Genomic DNA, 20,601 nt, shown 5'->3' with positions numbered 1-20,601 from the left:
GCACTCTCCTGATCGGCTGTGTGCTCCTGTCCTGACTGACAGGCAGCACACGGCAGTGTTACAATGTAGCGCCTATGCGCTACATTGTAACCAATGATGGGAACTTTCTGCCCTGCGGTTGACCTAAAGTGACGTCACCGCTGAGCAAGAAAGTTCCCAGCATTGGTTACAATGTAGCGCATAGGCGCTACATTGTAACACTGCCGTGTGCTGCCTGTCAGTTAGGACAGGAGCACACAGCCGATCAGGAGAGTGCTACAACGTGGCACTCCCTGATTGGCTGAAGAAACCCACTTAGACATCAGTCAGAGTGGGTTTCTGGCAGTCGGGAAAAGGGGATCCATGTGCAAACATGGGTCCCCTTTTAGTGCGTGGCTCGAGTGTCCGTTTTGTTATTTTTTTCAAGTACGTGGATTACACCTGGATTCCCCGAGGACCCTGGACCCCTGGATCTCGTGAGTATAATTTCTTCAACAGGTACCCCTTGGATTCTACTGGAGAAGAGGACCGACCTGCGTGGGAACTTAAGGTAAGTATGTATGTATGTGTGTATGTATGTAATAAAATTATACTTTCACGGTGTGTGTGTCTTGTCTTTTTTTGGGTATTTTTTTAGTAGTAGTACTACAGGTACCAGCGGGCCCGTTTTTCCGTCGCATGCTGGTACTTATGGTTCTCCAAGTACCAGCATGCGGGGGAGGCTTGCTGGGCCTTGTAGTACTGCTACTAAAAACAATATCTTTTCTTTTACAACAAAGGCTATCAGCCTCCCCATCCGCAGCCCATTGGATGGGGGGGGACAGCCTCGGGCTTCACCCCTGGCCCTTGGGTGGCTGGGGGGGGGACCCCTTGATTGAAGGGGTCCCCACTCCCCCAGGGTACCCCGGCCAGGAGTGACTAGTTGGATTTTTGATGCCACGGCCGCAGGGCACTATATAAAAGTGACCCCCGGCTGTGGCATTATCTGTCCAGCTAGTGGAGCCCGGTGCTGGTTTTAAAAATACGGGGGACCCCTACTCTTTTTGTCCCCCGTATTTTTGGGACCAGGACCAGGCGCAGAGCCCGATGCTGGTTGCTTAAATATGGGGGAACCCCTGTCATTTTTTTTCCCATATTTCGGCAACCAGGATCGGCTCAAAGAGCCCGAGGCTGGTTATGCTTAGGAGGGGGGACCCCACGCAATTTTTATTTTAAATTTTACAGTGTTTAATTAAAAAAAAAAAAAAAATAGAACCCCAGCACGGATCACACAGATCCGGCCGAGATTAATTGTAAAAAAGTCGGCAGTGTTTTGCTAATCACTGCCGTAAAAAACACAAAAAAAACACGAATGACATCGACATCGGAAGAAAAGAAAAACCCGAATACGACAGCTTAGTAAATCCATCGTAACAAATTCAAAAAGTTGCAGTTTTACACTTTCGATGTCATTCGTGATTGAACTTTGACCTGAAACGGGAAAATACGAATCTTAGTAAATTTACCCCAAAAGGTCTGTTTTTTTTTAGCACTTTTTTACGAGTTGTAATTTTTCACGGCAGTGTTTTTTTTTTTTTTGCTTTGCACTTCTTAGTAAATGACCGAGATTCATACTTAAACAGCCGCGTTTTGACCGATGGTGTATTCATTCGTAATTTTTTACTTGGACTTGCAAAAAATTACGAATGCCCTCATCTCTGCCGTGATTAGTGTTTAGTAAATTACCGAGATGACACTTTGATGAAAAAACGGCATCTCGGTCAAATTCGGGAGCTTAGTAAATTTCCCCCCTAGTCTAGTCACCCTATTACATCTAGCCTATGGTTTGGTTTGTTTCTTTAGTTCATTTGGTTTTTTATATACTGTATGTATATATTTTTAGTTATTTTATATATGTATATATTTTTAATATCATGTCTTTAATAAAATATCTTTGTTAAACTTTTAAATTGAGTATACCTTTTAATTTTTAATATAACTTATTGTTACTGTATATTAGAGATGAGCGGGTTCGGTACTCAGAGAACCGAACCCTAACGAAATTCACAACCCTAGCGCGGATCTGAGTCCGGCTCGGGTTTTCTCGCCTGACTCGGAAACCAGAACGAGGCAAACCGTCATCATCCCGCTGTCGGATTCTCGCGGGGTTTGGATTCCATATAAGGAGCCGCACGTCGCTGCAATTTTCAATCCAGTCCTGGACAGAGTAGTGAGAGGTGTCTCCATCCTCAGTGTCTGTGCAGATGGGAAAGTGGGGTGGCGATTATAGTGCTGTCTTGTGCTGCTCAGTCCAGTGTAGTGTCTTAGCTGCATCAGTCAGTCCAGTGACCAGTCACAGTGGTGGTGTCCTCTGCTTCCATATGTCCAGTGCTGCTGTATAATAAGTCCCTTACAGTGTTGCTGTGTTATCCTGCATCAGACCAGTGGTAGTGTCCTGTGCATCAGTCAGTCCAGTGACCAGTCACAGTGGTGGTGTCCTCTGCTGCCATATGTCCAGTGCTGCTGTATAAGTCCCTTACAGTGTCGCTGTGTGGTCCTGTATCAGACCAGTGGTAGCGTCCTGTGCATCAGTTAGTCCAGTGACCAGTCACAGTGGTGGTGTCCTCTGCTGCCATATGTCCAGTGCTTCTGTATAATAAGTCCCTTACAGTGTTGCTGTGTTATCCTGCATCAGACCAGTGGTAGTGTCCTGTGCATCAGTCAGTCCAGTGACCAGTCACAGTGGTGGTGTCCTCTGCTGCCATATGTCCAGTGCTGCTGTATAAGTCCCTTACAGTGTCGCTGTGTTGTCCTGCATAAGGCCAGTGGTAGTGGCCTGTGCATCAGTCAGTCCAGTGACCAGTCACAGTGGTGGTGTCTTCTGCTGCCATATGTCCAGTGCTGCTGTATAAGTCCCTTACAGTGTCGCGGTGTTGTCCTGTATCAGACCAGTGGTAGTATCCTGTGCATCAGTCAGTCCAGTGACCAGTCACAGTGGTGGTGTCCTCTGCTGCCATATGTCCAGTGCTGCTGTATAATAATTCCCTTACAGTGTCGCTGTGTTGTCCTGCATCAGACCAGTGGTAGTGTCCTGTGCATCAGTCAGTCCAGTGACCAGTCACAGTGGTGGTGTCTTCTGCTGCCATATGTCCAGTGCTGCTGTATAATAAGTCCCTTACTGTGTCACTGTGTTGTCCTGCATCAGACCAGTGATAGTGTCCTGTGCTGTATATTATTTACTCCAAATAAAGGGGTTATTAACATTTAATCCAAATATAATGTTTACAGGGTTCGCCCTGTGTGGTGTAGGGGTACGTTCACCTGTGCTACATTTTATTATAATAGCTCCAAATAAAAGGGTTATTATTATTAAAATTAATTTTGCAGGCTTTGCTGTGTGTGTGTTGTTTAGGGGTACGCTCTTCTGTGCCACCAATATTATGCCTGTATTACAGTACATCTGGGCAAATTCCAGCACGTCCCATGTTTGTACCGCACACTGTGATGTTAGTATATTAGAATGCTTAATATTTGTAGACACTCCCTTAGTAATATGTGTAAGCCTGAATCTTCAGTGATGGTCCCTGGGACCAGGGGGATGCTGGGAAGTGGGTGGTCCAGTGTGCAGTGTGTCTACAGCTGGTGAGGGAATAAAACAGCACAGGAGTGAACTCACATGTCTCTGTATCCTTATGACTGGATTTACAAACATATGAACAAAACATGGTGTCAGAAGAAGTTTAACTTGGACTGCTAGTGCTCTCAGAGTGTGAAAGAATCTTGCAGAAGTCTGTAAGGCTGTGATACTCAGCGTCTGCAAAGCCTGCCGTGTGCTCCTCTCTTCAAACAGTGAGTAACCATGGATAAACTAGCTCCTCCAAATGGCATGTTGATGTCTGGTAACTTTTCTGAAAACTGGAAAAGATTTATGCAAAGGTTTAATATATATCTTGCTGCATGTGGAGCTGATACAGAGGCTGACAAAACGAAGGCATCCATTTTCCTCCATGTGATAGGAGAGGATGTGCTGGACATTTATAATAGTTTTCAGTTTGCTGAGGGGCAGAATATGGTGCTATCTTCTATAATGCAAAAGTTTGAAGATTACTTTGTGCCAAGGAAAAATGTGACATATGAAAGATATAAGTTTTTCACATGTGATCAGAAGTCTGTAGATGGATTTGATCAGTATGTTGCAGAGCTGCAATCACTCAGTAAAACCTGCGAGTTTGGCGATTTAAAGGATTTACTGATTAGAGATCGTATTGTCTGTGGAATACCTGATAATGGACTCAGAGAGTGACTGCTGAGAGAGCAAGACCTAATACTAGACAAGGCAGGGACTATGTGTAGATCTGCAGAAATAACTAGATTTCAAGCCAAAACATTACACAAGGAAGTTGATGCTGCTGTCCATGTAGTGCAGAAAACAGAGCCAAGCAAACCTCCATTCTCAAGAATGAAGCAGTCTAAGCCACAGTCTAATAAGGAAATGTGTAGTAGATGTGGAAATGCTCACAATCCTAAAATGTGCCCGGCTTATGGTAAAACCTGCATGAAATGTGGTAGACTTAATCACTTTGCCAAATGCTGTAAAATGAAAAGTGAAACAACCAATGTGCATGCTGTTAAACAAACAGGAATTCTTTGTGGATTGCATTGAACTTTGCAGTGCAGATAAGAAAGAATGGATTGTCCCTTTAACTGTGAACGAGATTGTCACTCCCTTTAAGCTTGATACTGGCGCGCAGGTGAATTTAATATCGTTTCAAGACTATAAGACTTTTAAAGTAAAACCTAAAATTCATCCAGCCAAAGTGAAAGTTACAGGGTACACTGGGGAGGAAATTCCTGTGAAAGGTACATGCTTAGTGACACTGAAATATAAGGGACAACAGTTTAAAACATCTCTACTGATTGTGGATAAAAATGTGCAACCGTTTCTAGGATTAAGTTCCTGTGAGAAACTAAGCTTGCTAAAGAAAGTTTTTATGGTGACATCACAAGTATAAGATGACTGCAAATCGATGTTTACAGAATACAGAGACTTGTTTGAAGGTCTAGGTTGTTTGCCTGGAGAGCATGAAATAAATATAGACACGCAAGTTTCGTCAGTGATATACCCCTGTAGAAAAGTGCCATTTGTGCTGAGAGAAAAACTGAAACAAGAGTTAAATCTCATGGAAGCCTTGGGTGTGATACAGAAAGTTGATGAGCCTACTGAATGGGTAAGCTCCTTAGTAATTGTTGAAAAGAAAAATGGACAACTCAGAATATGTCTAGACCCCAGAGATTTAAACAAAGCTATTAAACGAGAACATTTCAAACTACCAACCAGAGATGAAATCATGTCGCAATTAACAGGAGCAAAATGGTTCAGTAAATTGGATGCATATTCAGGATTCTGGCAAATGAAGCTAGATGAGGCCAGCTCAAAACTTTGTACATTTAATACATCAGAAGGTCGATAAAGATTTCTTCGACTACCATATGGAATATTGTCTGCTCCAGAAGTATATCACAAAAAGATACACATGATTTTTGAACATATTTCAGGTGTTGAAACAATGATAGATGACATTATTGTCTGGGGATCTTCAAAGGAAGAACATGATTCTAGATTGAGACAAGTAATGGAACTTGTCAAGAAAGTGAATCTAAAGCTAAACAAGGACAAATGTGAATTTGGCGTGAATACACTTACTTTTATGGGCGACGTGGTCTCGGATCAAGGTGTAAAACCAGACCCAAGGAAAATATCAGCCATAGGGGGTCATTCCGAGTTGTTCGCTCGCAAGCGGATTTTAGCAGATTTGTTCATGCTAAGCCGCCGCCTACTGGGAGTGAATCTTAGCATCTTAAAATTGCGAACGATGTATTCGCAATATTGCGATTACACACCTCGTAGCAGTTTCTGAGTAGCTTCAGACTTACTCGGCATCTGCGATCATTTCAGTGCTTGTCGTTCCTGGTTTGACGTCACAAACACACCCAGCGTTCGCCCAGACACTCCCCCGTTTCTCCGGCCACTCCTGCGTTTTTTCCGGAAACGGTAGCGTTTTTTCCCACACGCCCATAAAACGGCCTGTTTCCACCCAGTAACACCCATTTCCTGTCAATCACATTACGATCGCCAGAACGATGAAAAAGCCGTGAGTAAAAATCCTAACTGCATAGCAAATTTACTTGGCGCAGTCGCAGTGCGGACATTGCGCATGCGCATTAAGCGGAAAATCGCTGCGATGCGAAGATTTTTACCGAGCGAACAACTCGGAATGACCCCCATAGTGAACATGGAACAACAAAGATGACATCAGAAGATTCCTAGGAACGATTACTTACTTAGAGAAGTTTATTTCTCAACTCTCTGAACAAACAGCCTCTCTTAGATGGTTGTTGGACAAAGATAACGAGTGGATGTGGTCACATGAACAAGAAGAAAGTTGGCAAAACTTGAAACAGATCATTACAGAGCAACCAGTGCTAAAATTCTTTGATCCTGCGAAAAGAATAAGAATTTCAGCAGATGCTTTACAATTTGGCCTAGGCTCAGTGCTGTTACAAGAACATGAGGATACATGGCAACCAGTAATCTATGCATCAAGAGCACTGACAAGTGCTGAAACAAGGTATGGTCAGATAGAAAAAGAACTTCTTGTGATCACATATGCATGTGAGTGATTTCATCAGTTTGTGTACGGTCAAACATTTACAGTGGAAACTGACCACAAGCCATTGGTAGCTATTATGACTAAATCATTACATGACTGTCCCATGAGAATTATACGAATGCTTATCAGACTACAGAAATATGATGTACACTTGCTGTACTGTCCCGGCAAATACATGTACATTGCTGATACACTTTTTCGTGCTGTGGACAAAAGTGAAGGTTCCGAAAGTCTGATGGATGAAGAGATAGAAGCCTATGTTCATTTGATCGTAGCTTCTCTGCCAGTGGTGGTCATTCCGAGTTGTTCGCTCGTTGCCGATTTTCGCTATATTGCAATTAGTCGCTTACTGCGCATGCGCAAGGTTTGTAGAGCGCATGCGCTTAGTTATTTTACACAAAAGTTAGGTATTTTACTCACGGCATAACGAGGATTTTTCATCGTTCTGGTGATCGGACTGTGATTGACAGGAAGTGGATGTTTCTGGGCGGAAACTTGCAGTTTTCTGGGCGTGTGCGAAAAAACGCTGGCGTTTCTGGGAAAAACGCGGGAGTGTCTGAAGAAACGGGGGAGTGTCTGGTCGAACGCTGGGTGTGTTTGTGACGTCAAACCAGGAACGAAACTGACTGAACTGATTGCAATGGCTGAGTAAGTCTGGAGCTACTCAGAAACTGCTAAGAATTTTCTATTCGCAATTCTGCTAATCTTTCGTTTGCAATTCTGCTAAGCTAAGATACACTCCCAGAGGGCGGCGGCTTAGCGTGTGCAATGCTGCTAAAAGCAGCTAGCGAGCGAACAACTCGGAATGAGGGCCAGTGTCTCTTGCAAGACAAGAACAGATTAGGAAAGAAACTGAGACAGATGACACAATGAAAGTGTTGAAAGATATCATTCTGAAAGGTTGGCCAGCAGAAAAACATGCATGCCCGCTGTCTATCCATGCTTATTGGATGTACCGCAGTGACCTTACAGTTGTCGATGGTATTATTTACAAAGGCAATAGGTTTGTCATACCTGCACGACTAAGAAAAACTATGCTGTGCAAGATACATGAAGGCCACTATGGAGAAGAAAAATGTAAGCGGAGAGCGCGTGAAGTTATGTATTGGCCAAGAATGAACCAAGACATAGCACAGACTACAGCTACATGTGAATTATGTCTTACGTATAGACCGAAACAACAAGTCGAGCCACTGAGTCCTCACGCAGTGCCAGAGAGACCGTACCAGAAAGTTGGTGCAGATTTGTTTGATTGTAATGGGAAAACGTACATTGTTGTGACTGATTATTACTCTAACTACCCTGAGGTGAAGACACTATATACAACTACTAGTAAAGCCGTAATCAATTGCATGAAGTCAATCTTTGCAAGCCATGGTGTTCCTATGGAAGTGTTCACTGACAATGGTCCTCAGTTTTCCAGTGCTGAATTTAGACAATTTGCTGATGAGTGGGAATTTGTCCATACTACGTCAAGTCCCCTCTATCCACGCTCAAATGGGTTGGTGGAAAGTTCAGTAAAAACTGTAGAGTCTCATAAAAAAAGCGCAAGAAGGTAAAGAAGATTTCTACAAAAGTCTTTTAATTTACCGCAGTACACCTTTACAGAATGGATTTTCTCCTGCACAAATGCTGATGGGAAGGAGGATTAGAGCAAATCTCCCAATACATGATGAACTGCTTAATACACATAACTCAGCGTTGGTCAGACTAAAGAACGTCAACAGGCGAAACAGAAACTGTTCCATGACAGGCGAGCAAAAAGCTTATCTGATCTAAAATCAGGTGACCAAGTCCGTCTCAGAGATCATGAGAAAGGTATTTGGGTGCAGAAAGGTATTGTGCAAGCACAAGTAGCACCAAGATCTTATACTATACGTACAGAGCGTGGAACGGAAGTAAGAAGAAATCGGGTGGATTTAAGATCTCAACCTAACCATAATGAAGACAACATGACTGAAGAATACCCTTCATCTGACATGTATGATGATCCTCATAATCGTGAACAAACCACGATTCTAGAAAGGTCCAACATGGTAGATGAAACACAGACTGTGTATGAAAGACCCAAAAGGGAAATACGCAGACCTGAGAGACTCATTGAAACGTGTTAGATGATGTTCTTAATATGACGTTGTTAATTGTTGCATTGAAGTGCACAGGGCTTATCTTTAAAGAAAAGAGGATGTGATGTTAGTGTATTAGAATGCTTAATATTTGTAGACACTCCCTTAGTAATATGTGTAAGCCTGAATCTTCAGTGATGGTCCCTGGGACCAAGGGGATGCTGGGAAGTGGGTGGTCCAGTGTGCAGTGTGTCTACAGCTGGTGAGGGAATAAAACAGCGCAGGAGTGAACTCACATGTCTCTGTATCCTTATGACTGGATTTACAAACATATGAACAAAACACACACTTGTGTCGCTTAGCTTAGTCATACAGCTACCTCATTGCACCTCTTTTTCTTCTTTGCATGATGTGCTGTTTGGGGCCTAGTTTTTTGAAGTGCCATCCTGTCTACAACTGCAGTGCCACTCCTTGATGGGCCAGGTGTTTGTGCCGCACACTTGTGTCGCTTAGCTTAGTCATACAGCTACCTCATTGCACCTCTTTTACTTCTTTGCTTGATGTGCTGTTTGGGGCCTACTTTTTTAAGTGCCATCCTGTCTGCAACTGCAGTGCCACTCCTGACGAAGCTGTCAGAGTAATGGCGGAACACGCGTGTGGGCAGCGTGTCTCCGCGTGTCTCTATGTCCATGTTTGATATTAAGAGAAATGTCTAGCCAGCTATAATTATTTACTATATGCAGTGAAAGTTTCAAATATGAGTGTGAGACAGTGGATAGTAAACTGACGAACTAATGAGAATTATACCTCTGCTCAACAGATAGTAATACATTGTGATAATAATTGATACTGCACTAGCCAGATTCCCTGAAAACATATGTGAAATTGAAGGCAGTTATATGAAGCCAAGAGACATACTGTATTTGTATTTTCATGTGATGAACTCTGGAATGTTATGAGTCACCTCTGATACAATTCAGCAGATGCAATCGTTAAAAATGTTTCAAAATGAACTCTCTGAGTCATTCAATGAACACACAGAGGTATCTGTGATATAATGTGGTAGATACAAACATAACACTTGTATCAACATTTATATTTAAAGCTATTTGGACAATTTACCATTACATGGCATACGTGAGCATTAATAAATTAATTTTTGTCTAAACAGTTGCTATTTACGAATATAAAATAAAGGATTTCCCCGTCCAATTATTATAACAACTGAGGGAGACAGGTATGCCTTCAGATTGTATTATACAGTACGTGGCATATCTAATTAATAACAACAACGTTTTCACCTAAATTGTTGCCACCTATGAACACAATTGTTGCCATTTAGTAATAACTGTTTTAGATGTTTGATGGTGATGCACAATTTATTGGTCCAATCATATATTGACACTCATAAAGGTGCTACTAATCCTCACTAATGAAGGTCTTCTCCTTCTAGGGATAAAAATATTGTAGACACCTAGGTACTATAATTGAATGCCATATATTTAACTGTTACTGACACTTAAAATATGATCAGGAATATTAATAAATCATATTTCACTCAATTTAAAATATGATAAGGGAGTGAATTAAATTATTTGGGAAGGTGTCACCAGTCCCTAATAATGAAGGTGTTTTCCTTCTAGGGATTATAATAGAGTGGATACCCGAACATTATAATCAAGTGTCACATATTTGACCAGATACCAATAATTGAGGAAGATATTTATCCCCTTAGAGTGTATTGTACATTGGAATTGGACCTAGTGTATCACCTAGATTCAACTCAACAAGATATTGCGACAAGTGTTTAGGGATATTTAAATCAAGTCCAAATAGCCTATATTGAATTTATATTCAAGATATTATCAACATTAATATCTATACCTCTTAATGCCTCTTTCAGGAATCTGTTAATGACTAGACAAATAAATGATTATTGATTCAACTAAGAAATAATACACTATACATATTTGGACAATAGAATAGACTCGTGGACACACATTTTTTTATCTCAAAATCACCTTTATTATATCTCATTGCACCTTGTATGTTTTGTATATGTCAGAATTTTAACCTCTATGTTCCGCTTACACTCGTAGTTTGTGTGTAATTAATGGTACACCAATTTTAAGCAGATAATAATAAAAGTTAAATTTTAATTAAAGTATAGGTAGATGTGACAACCGGGTCCAATCTTCCTTGTGTGCACTGACAATACAGCCCTTTCCTTCTTTCTTCTTTTGAACCACTCCTAGATGGGCCAGGTGTTTGTGCCGCACACTTGTGTCGCTTAGCCATACAGCTACCTCATTGCACCTTTCTTTCTTCTTTGTATGATGTGCTGTTTGGGGCCTAGTTTTTAAAAGTGCCATCCTGTTTGCCACTGAAGTGCCACTCCTAGATGGGCCAGGTGTTTGTGCCGCACACTTCTGTCACTTAGCTTAGTCATACAGCTATCTCATTGCACCTCTTTTACTTCTTTGCATGATGTGCTGTTTGGGGCCTATTTTTTAAATCTGCCATCTTGTCTTCCACTGCAGTGCCACTCCTAGATGGGCCAGGTGTTTGTGCTGTACACTTGTGTCGCTTAGCTTAGTCATACAGCCACCTCGGTGCAACCTTTTGGCCTAAAAACAATATTGTGAGGTGTGAGGTGTTCAGGATAGACTGGAAATGAGTGGAAATGAATGTTATTGAGGTTAATAATACCGTAGGATCAAATTACCCCCAAATTTTGTGATTTTAGCTGTTTTTATGTTTTTTTTTTTAAAAATCATCCAGATCCAAAAACCAAAACCAAAACACAAAAGGGTGGTTTTGGCAACACCAATCCAGATCCAAAACAAAAGGATGGAACCAGAACCAAAACACGAAAAGTGCCCGCTGCACATCTCTACTGTACATCAACACCAGTGGTCGGTAAAAACTCCCATCCTATTTTTTCATAACGTTCATTCAGCAGCTTACCACTGCTATTTATTTGGCGTCTGCTGACGCCCCATACTGCAGGGAGTGTGTGACTTTTGTACTAATTAATTTTGTTTATACTAAGGGGTGCATTACATGTGGCGCTGAACTTCACTACTTTCCATAACTTCATAGAAATGTAAAACATAATGTCAAATTGAACAAGTGCATTTTAAAACAACATTTTAAAACCTTTCTTAAAGATTTTTTTCTGTGTTAACTATTCATGAATCAAATCAGTGAACATAAAACCAATCACCGGAAATCATGAATCGTCTAACATAATGAGCACAGGAGTTTTGGTAATCATGTCCAGTGGTCATGTTGGGCAGAAGTACTATTTTCTCTCTGCATAGAGTGTTGTCTAGTGCACAGAATTGTCTACAAAACAGACGTCTGTCCTTGTAATTTGTTTTCACATGTTGGCAAGTATTCCTGGTGTAGATATCTGGCCGTTTAAATGCAAAAGGAGTTTCCTCCAAGAGATAGCTTAAATTTCAAATAGCAGTAACTTCCAAACACTATTTTGCAATCAGTTACCACAATGACAAAATACAATCATGTCTTATGTCATTGGATGGGTATGTGAAAATTATGCAGGAAGAAGGGGCCAGATGGAACATCTGGAATATTTCCACTGTGACAGTTACATCACCATTTAAATATATTATGTTGAACTCTGGCAAATTAGTGGACACCTATCTTTAACTTAAGCAGGAAACAATTGAGGTTTTACATCTTAGAATACTTAGTATAATTCCATGATGAAATCAAACATTTTCAATATAGAGTATCTGTTTTATCAAATATGTGGTAGTTAAATGACTGGTAACATTAGAAATTTGGGCTAGTAGCTCAGGATCTGCACAATAAAGGAACACAGATTTGCCACGTTTTTAAACTGTGAATATACGTACCCTTAAACACTGCCGAGCTAAAAATCATTACAAATAAGGGGATGGGACGTGGTCACGGGTAAAGGGGGCATGACTAAGCAGCGCTCTTATAGGATTCAAGAGGAATAGGAATGGAGATGCTGAAAACCGGTACATAGTCCATTTTGGCGGGTACAGACCTTTTAAAAATGGCAATGTATCGGCCAAAAATTTACAGTTGGAGGGTATGCAGACATACTGTATATATATGTGTGTGTGTGTGTGTGTATGACAAAACAAAAATCACAGTGCAAGAATGTGTCTATAGTGAGTGAATATAATCATACAATGTTCAATAATAATGTCAACCGTAGCTCCCTACTTCATCCTTCCTCAAGGGCAGCATCTATAATATCAAATGCAAAAAGAAATAACGGGCACAGATGCTGTAGTGTGGTATGTTAAAAGAATAACGGTTTGTGGGCAAATACATCCGCCTGGCCCAATCAGCACAGCAATAGCTTTATGGTAGCCTGATCTCACACAAAAGTGTTTGCAGTCCCACAGGGTAGCGAGCACTATTGAGCAAATTTGGCATTCGGCTGGTCAACCCCCAGCCTCCCTCCCACATACCACTCCTAAGTACACACAGCACGCCATACTGTATTACACTCCAGTCAGGGGCGTCTCTAGAGAGGAGGGGACCCGTGTGCAGACTCCGTGTGTGGACCCCCTCCTCTCAAGCAGCCGTCACCGCTGCTGCTAGCGCTCTGAGTGCTGTAGACTCTGGCTTGCGCAGGACTCCGACTCCGCCGCACCATTTTTCCGGAGTCCTGCGCATGCGCTGTAGACTCTGGCACTGTGCCAGAGTCTCTAGGGCTCAGTGCGTTAGCAGTGGCGGTGACGGCAACAGGAGAGGAGGGGGCCCACACACAGTCAGCGATGGACTCCGGAAAGGTAAGTATAGGAGAAATGGGTGCAGTGTGTGCGGTGTGGGCCCCCCTGGACTCAGGGGCCCGTATGCACCGCACACACTGCACCCATTATAGATATGCCACTGACTCGTCAACACAGGCCCCGTCCTTCATATTTTCCCCCAGTACACACTCCAGCATATTACCTCTCAGTACACACAGCCTCCCTCCCTCATATTACCCCTCAGTACACACAGCCCCCCTCTCTCATATTACTCATCAGAACACACAGCCCTCCTCCCTCATATTACCCCCCAATATATATAGACCGTTTCATAGGAAAACACGGGGGGGGGGGGTCTGGTTGCCTGGAAACCCCCTTTCTCTTGGCAAGTAGCTCATGCTATGATAACCGAAGCAATGGTATATAATTCGATCATGCAGTTTAAGGGACAGAGCAGAGCTGCTGCACATGCCCAGTGATAGCAGCTTCTTCTATCAAGTTTGCTGTGTATGTGTGAGTCCTCAGTCAGTGCCCTGGACCAGAGAGTAGCTACCGGAAAGAAGAGACAGGGGCCTTACCATGAGGTAGGAGAATGTCTGCTTAGAAAGTGCTGTACTGGTTCTATTATGCTTGTGTATCTATATTATGGTATTTTTAACCTTTTCCTGACCAACTAAATGTTTGCTGCAGCCTATACTAGATACAATCTATAGTGTTAGATATTAATACTGTATTCCATAAAGTATCTAGCGTATAAAAAGACTAATGTGTAGGGTCTGTACTAAGTTCTTCTACAGCTTCCACAGACTCCTGCACTTGCTCTAATGTTCTGCAGATTTTGAGATTGTGGACTTTATATGTAAACTCCCATCTAGAAATCCTGCGCTTGCCACTGCGTCTCCCCCATATTTCCCTCCCAGTAACACATGTAAAAGCTTCCATGGTACCTGGCTTTCTTGCTTCAGTTCTTCCTATTTAAAAGAGCAGGAAGCTGGGGCAGTCACCGTGTGGTGAGAGGAAGCGGCTGTAGCACAGGCAGTGAGCGAGGAGCAGGAAGATGAGGGCTGATGTGAGGTGGTTGATAGTCAAAAGTTTGACAGTCAAAAGGTCGACACCATAATGTCGCCAGGGTCAGAAGGTCCACAGGGTCAAAATGTCAACATAGACAAAATGTTGACAATGTCAAAAGGTCAACATATAGTTGACACGGTTTTTATGTTTTTATCACGTTTTTTGCAATGTTTGCTGCATCTACTATCCATGTAACAAACTATTACCTTTAATAACTGAGCCGGAAGCATGGCGAGTGTAGTGAGCCCACGAGGGGACGCATTTCAACATATTTACTGTCCATGTCACAAACTGTTACCATTAGTAACCTTGTGGAGAGCGAAGCGAAGCGGAGTGGGGGGACGCATTTCAACAAATTTGGGTAAAAAATGTTTAAAAACACAAAATAACACCCACATTTTTTGTGTGTATTGACCTTTTGACTCTGTCGACCCTTTATCTGTCGATCTTGTGACTCTGATGACCTTTTTCGTGTCGATCTTTTGACACCGTCAACCTTTTGACTGTTGACCATATGGTGTAGACCTAGTGACTGTTTATCTTTTTAATGTCTATCTTCTGCATTACACCTAGGCTAATACATGCAGCCCACTTTGTGCCCGGTGATAGGTTGGCTGGTCCCTTAGGAGGGACCAACCACTGTGATGCATATGAAGCACTTGTGGTGTCCTGGTTGCTGAGACTTTTGCTTAAGTGTATGGTAGAACAGCTGTCAGCTGACCAGCTACACCACTGATTAGTCTTCTGCAATGAGCTTCTGCGAATGCATTGAAGCTCTGAACTAGGGATGAGCGGGTTCAGTTCCCTGAAAATCGAACCCTACCGAACAATCACGTCCCGAGCCCGGATCCGAGCCTGGCTCGGGACTTCCCGCCAGACTCGGAAACCAGAACAAGGCAAAATGTCATCATCCTGCTGTCGGATTCTCACGGGTTTTGGATTCCATATAAGGACCGTGCATCACGCCATTTTCACTCCAGTCCTGGAGAGTGTAGCGAGATGACGTGTCTCCTCAGTGTCTGTGCGGGAAAGTGGGGTGGCGACCTGCGCTTATGTGTCATTCCAGTGCTGTCTTGTGCTGCATCAGTCCAGTGGTGGTGTCCTGTGCTGCCATAAGTCCAGTGGTGGTGTCCTGTGCTGCCATAAGTCCAGTGCTGCTGCTGTATAAGTCCAGTGCAGTGGTGGTGTCCTGTGCTGCCATAAGTCCAGTGGTGGTGTCCTGTGCTGCCATAAGTCCAGTGCTGCTGCTATATAAGTCTAGTGCAGTGGTGCTGTGTTGTGCTGCATCTGTCCAGTGGTGGTTTCCTGTGCTGCATTAAGTCCAGTGGTGGTGTCCTGTGCTGCCATAACTCCAGTGCTGCTGCCATATAAGTCCTGGGGTAATGCTGTATAAGTCCAGTCCAGTGGTGCAGCCATATAAGTTCAGGGGTACTGCAGTATAAGTCCAGTGGTACTGCCGTAAAAGTTTAGGTGTACTGAAGTATAAGTTCAGGGGTACTGCGTATAAGTCCAGTGGTACTGCCGTATAAGTTCAGGGGTACTAATGTATAAGTTCAGGGGTACTGCCGTATAAGTCCAGTGGTACTGCCGTATAAGTCCAGTGGTACTGCCGTTTAAGTTCAGGGATACTGCCGTATAAGTTCAGGGGTACTGCCGTATAAGTTCAGTCCAGTGGTGCAGCCGTATAAGTTCAGGGGTACTGCCCTATAAGTCCAGTGATGCAGCCGCATAAGTTCATGGGTGCTGCTGTATAAGTTCAGGGGTACTGCCGTATAAGTCATGGGGTACTGCCGTATAAGTCCAATGGTACTGCCGTATAAGTCCAAGGGTACTGCCGTATAAGTCAAGTGGTGCAGCCACATAAGTTCATGGGTGCTGCTGTATAAGTTCAGGGGTACTGCTGTATAAGTCATGGGGTACTGCCGTATAAGTCCAATGGTACTGACGTATAAGTTCAGGGGTATTGCCTCATAAGTCCAGTGGTACTGCCGTATAAGTCCAGTGGCACTGCCGTATAAGTTCAGGGGTACTGCCATATAAGAAAAAAGAAGAACTACCAGTGCTGGCTGATCATGTGTAAACAAAGAATTCTATAATCCGAAAGGCTTAATGAATAAAATACCACATTTATTGCACATGTACAAACACATAAAAATTAATATGTAATAAATGATTAAAATGTTCAATAATAAATGCCACAAAGTGCCTGAATTATTTATAAGTCCACATTAGCAGTTAGTGACACTCAAGGGGACTAAAGTCACCGGAGATGTCCATCACTAATCGGTTATTTTGCATAAAGCCGATAATTTGCAGGTATGAGGTATTTACCAGTGATCCTGAAAGCAGATAATGTCCACCTGTTGTATAGCTGAGTCAGATTTCCTCTTTGGCATGGAGGAATGAATCCAAAAAAGGTGGATATTGCAATGCAAATGTCCCAAGTGGTATACGCCAGAGTGTCAGAAAAGCCAGTGGTGATGATGAATATCAGGACAAGTAGGATAGCTCAACGCGTTTCGCTGATCCAGCTTCCTCAAGAGCAAGTAAAGTAGTGGCAGGGATAGAGCCCTTTTATACCTGATTTAAGTGGCAGTGATTGATTGCACATGGGTAAATTACATAAGATTAAAACATATAAGCCTTTCGGAATTTCATCTAATATTGAATGTCCTAAGATACCTATTGGTCCCACACACTTAATATAAAAGTAAATAACCAAAACGATTTTACAATAAATAGATACATATTTTTAAAACACACATAAATCCATAGAGTCCCGGTCACGTGACTGTTGTGGTCACGTATAAGTTCAGGGGTATTGCCTTATAAGTCCAGTGGTACTGCCGTATAAGTCCAGTGGTACTGCCGTATAAGTCCAGTGTTACTGCCGTATAAGTTCAGGGGTACTGCCATATAAGTCCAGTGGTGCAGCCGCATAAGTTCATGGGTGCTGCCATATAAGTTCAGGGGTACTGCCCTATAAGTCCAGTGGTACTGATGTAAAAGTCCAGTGGTACTGCCGTATAAGTCCAGTCCAGTGGTGCAGCCATATAAATTCAGGGGTACTGCCATATAAGTTTAGGCGTACTGCCATATAAGTCCAGTGGTACTGCCGGATAAGTCCAGTCCAGTGGTGCAGCCATATAAGTTCAGAAGTACTGCCGTACAAGTTCAGGGGTACTGCCGTATAAGTCCAGTGGTACTGCCGTATAAGTTCAGTCAATGGGTACTGCCGTATAAGTTCAGGGGTACTGCAGTATAAGTTATGGGGTACTGCCGTATAAGTCCAGTCCAGGGGTACTGCCGTATAAGTTCAGGGGTACTGCCGTATAAGTTCAGGGGTACTGCCATATAAGTTGAGTCCAGTGGTACAGCTGTATAAGTTCAGGGGTAATACCATATAAGTCCACCAATATTGTGCGTGTATTACATCTGGGCAAATTCCAGCACATCCTATGTTTTGTACATACAATTAATTTGGTGGTGCACAATTTTTTGAAATATGAAAGGGGCGTGCAGGAGATGCTGTCGGTGGCCCGAAAAATTGCGGGCCACTTTCGACATTCAGCCAGTGCGTGCCACTCCTAGATGGGCCAGGTGTTTGTGCAGCACACTTGTGTTGCTTAGCTTAGCCATCCAGCTACCTCACTGCACCTCTTTTACTTCTTTGCATTATGTGATCTTTGGGGCCTAGTTTTTAAAAGTGACATCCTGTCTGACACTGCAGTGTCACTCCTAGATGAGCCAGGTGTTTGTGCAGCCCACTTTTGTCGCTTAGCAAAGTTATCTAGCTACTTCGGTGCAACCTTTTGGCCTAAAAACAATATTGTGAGGTGGGAGGTGTTCAGAATAGACTGGAAAGGAGTGGAAATTAATGTGACTGAGGTTAACAATACAGTAGTATCAAAATTCCCCACAAATTCTGTGATTTTAGCAGTATTTGTGTTTTTTTTTTTAAATCATCCAGATCCAAAACCAAAACCCGAAAGGGTATTTTTTGGCAAAACCAATCCAGATCCAAAACACAAGCGAGGATCCAGATCCAAAACCAAAACACGAAAAGTGCCTGCCGCACATCTCTACTCTGAACGCTTCCCAAATTTAGTTGAACTCTGATCTCTGGCAGCTATATATCTCCTGCATTACTGTACTAGAGCCTTCACTATCTTCTGTGCATGCCTCACCTTCCAAAAATATCACACAGAAAATGCGACAGCATGCAGAAGGTAGGGTAGGGGTGCTGCCTCATGCCCAGGACTAGGACACCTCTGGTTGGCCTGCTGAGCATTGAAACCTTGAAGCGCATAAGGGGGTATATTTACTAAAATTCGTATTTTCCCGACTGAGGTTAAAGTTCAATCATGAATGACATCGAAAGTGTAAAGTTGCAACTTTTTGAATTTATTACGACTAATTTACTAAGCTGTCGTATTCTGCATTTTCGTATTTACCGATGTCGATGTCATTCGGTTTTTTTTTTTGCAGTGTTTTACGTGAGTGACTTGTAAAACACTGCCGACTTTAACACAATGAATCTCGGCCGGATCTGAGAGATCCGTGCTGGGCTTAATTGTGCACCTTTTTTAAAATAGAAATCATTGTTAAAATCTAAAAAAAAAATGCGTGGGGTCCCCCCTCCTAAGCCAAACCAGCCTCGGGCTCTTTGAGCTGGTCCTGGTTGAAAAAATATTGGAAAAAAAATGGCAGGGGTTCCCCCATATTTAAACAACCAGCACCGGGCTCTGCGCCTGGTCCTGGTTCCAAAAATACGGGGGACAAAAAGCGTAGGGGTCCCCCGTATTTCTGAAACCAGCACCGGGCTCCACTAGCCAGATACATAATGCCACAGCCGGGGGGCACTTTTCTATAGGTCCCTGCAGCCCTGGCATTACATACCCAACTAGTCACCCCTGGCTGGGGTACCCTGGAGGAGTGGGGACCCCTTCAATCAAGGGGTCCCCCCCCTCCAGCCACCCAAGGGCCAGGGGTGAAGCCCGAGGCTGTCCCTCCATCCAAGGGCTGCGGATGGGGGGCTGATAGCCTTTTTATCAAAAAATGAATATTGTTTTTAGTAGCAGTACTACAAGTCCCAGCAAGCCTCCCCCGCAAGCTGGTACTCGGAGAACCACAAGTACCAGCATGCGGTGGAAAACCGAGCCCGCTGGTACCTGTAGTACTACTACTAAAAAAATACCCCAATAAAAACAGGCAGTGATACAATGTAGCGCCTATGCGCTCCATTGTAACCAATGGTGGGAACTTTGTGGTCAGCGGTTGACCGAAAGTAACCTCACCGCTGACCACAAAGTTCCCACCATTGGTTACAATGGAGCGCATAGGCGCTACATTGTATCACTGCCGTGTGCTGCCTGTCATACACTACAGGAGCACACAGCCAATCAGGAGGGTGCCACAACGTGGCGCTCCCTGATTGGCTGATGGAACCCTCTTAGACACAAGTCAGGGGGGGTTCCTGGCATTCATGGAAAGGGGTCCCATGTGAAAACATGGGGCCCCTTTCAGTGCGAGGTCGGGTGTCCGTTTTGTTATTTTGCAAAGTACCAGGATTACAAATAGAAAAGAAGAGGAGCCATCTACACTGGATTATGTGAGTATAATTTTTCCAACAGGTACCCCATGGATTCTACATGGAGAAGAGGACCGACCCTCGTGTGAACATAGGTAAGTATGTATGTTTGGAGGTGTGGATGTATGTATTAAACTTTTACTTTCAAGGTGTGTGTCTTCTGTTTTTATTGTGGTATTTTTTTAGTAGTAGTACTACAGGTACCAGCGGGCCCGGTTTTCCACCGCATGCTGGTACTTGTGGTTCTCCAAGTACCAGCTTGCGGGGAGGCTTGCTGGGACTTGTAGTACTGCTACTAAAAACAATATTCATTTTTTGACAAAAAGGCTATCAGCCCCCCATCCGCAGCCCTTGGATGGGGGGGGGACAGCCTCGGGCTTCACCCCTGGCCCTTGGGTGGCTGGAGGGGGGGACCCCTTGATTGAAGGGGTCCCCACTCCTCCAGGCTACCCCGGCCAGGGGTGACTAGTTGGGTATGTAATGCC

Source organism: Pseudophryne corroboree, chromosome 7 (genome assembly GCF_028390025.1).
Source record: "Pseudophryne corroboree isolate aPseCor3 chromosome 7, aPseCor3.hap2, whole genome shotgun sequence".
Lineage (NCBI taxonomy): Eukaryota > Metazoa > Chordata > Amphibia > Anura > Myobatrachidae > Pseudophryne > Pseudophryne corroboree.
Note: the sequence above shows the minus strand (reverse complement) of the source record.